Below are 1,342 nucleotides of genomic sequence, written 5' to 3'. Positions count from 1 at the left end.
AGACTGTGTGTTGACCTTAAACAAGGCCGCTGTGCACGGCCTGTTGTGGTACAATTTACGCTCGTTGGGCACACCCAGGACTGCCAGGAGTGTTGAAAAATATGACGTTGCTGTAAGAAATAACATACAAATACTGTTGAATGACTCTTGCAAATCAGTATTTGTGGCATTTGGCTGTATATCAAAAGTCGGCTGTGATATTTTGTCTTTTTCGCAAATCAAAATTTTCGGCAAAAATAATCCCGTCGCCAAGTGGTTAACCTGTAATCATTCATTAAACGTATCATCTTCTTGCCCATTTTTCTCTCTATGATCTGCAGGACATCATCTTGAGCTCTTGTCTTAGTTTCCTGTATTTCATCTCCTCCTGTATGATTGCCTCAGCCAGTGCCACCTACAACCGGACATTCATAGTCGCTGATTGGACGGCCGGCAACAAGCTCGTAGCAGGAGTAGTGAGTGCATATTGCCTTAATTTGGGACCATTAGAAATGATGCAAGTTTGGGAGACGTTTGCGGCTCGGAAAAAAAAGTTGCTTGTTAAATCATGAAACCCGCTGTGTCAGTGAATAATATTTTATCAGGTACACTATGGGCTGAATGCTCAGGTTCTAGAGGTCAAGATGCAGTCTTGTTTTGCATATAGACTATGTGAGGCCTGGGTATATACAGTCATGCTGGGTGCATAATCTTTTTCATCAAATTAGGTTTTGCCCTTCACCGACATTTAAACACTGTATACTCAGTGTGTTACCTCCCGAGTGGAAGTTGGAAAAAATCACTCGGGTGGGACTCGAACCCACAACCTCCTGCTTTCTAGTGCAGATGTCTTACCACTCGACCACCGAGCTTACGGGATCGGTTGACTGGTTCAAATCTGATGTACATAGCAGCAGGTACCGCAAAAACTATTTTAAGATGGAATTTTTGCATCGGGGTGATATAAATCAAATTAGGTTTTTGCCCTTCACCGACCTTCGAACCAGCCAACCGATCCCGTTAGCTCGGTGGTCGAGTGGTAAGACATCTGCACTAGAAATCAGGAGGTCGTGGGTTCGAGTCCCACCCGAGTGATTTTTTCCAACTTTCACTCGGGAGGTAACACACTGAGTATACAGTGTTTAAACATCGGTGAAGGGCAAAACCTAATTTGATTTATATCACCCCGACGCAAAAATTCCATCTTATAATGATCTTTTTCATGTAAGTTTACACTTGAATGGGTCCACTCCACATTAAAGTTCCTCTCCCTGTGATGTTTGTTTTTTCAAGTCTCACTCCGAAAAAATAGATTTTGTTTGTGAATTGCTGTTTTCCTAACAATACAAGAGTTATTCACTTT

The 1,342-nt window shown here is 42.4% G+C and overlaps 1 non-coding gene across 1 annotated transcript; it reads left to right on the top strand.

Moving 5' to 3' along the window:
• The first annotated feature begins 1,001 nt into the window (after positions 1-1,001).
• On the top strand, positions 1,002-1,074 carry Trnas-aga. Its single transcript has one exon. It is a non-coding gene; the product is annotated as a tRNA-Ser (tRNA).
• Positions 1,075-1,342: the final 268 nt, after the last annotated feature.

This window comes from Patiria miniata, unplaced genomic scaffold, assembly GCF_015706575.1.
Source record: "Patiria miniata isolate m_02_andy unplaced genomic scaffold, ASM1570657v1 HiC_scaffold_12, whole genome shotgun sequence".
NCBI lineage: Eukaryota > Metazoa > Echinodermata > Asteroidea > Valvatida > Asterinidae > Patiria > Patiria miniata.
The sequence above is the reverse complement of the archived record's forward strand: the minus strand, read 5'-3'. Positions and strand labels throughout refer to the sequence as shown.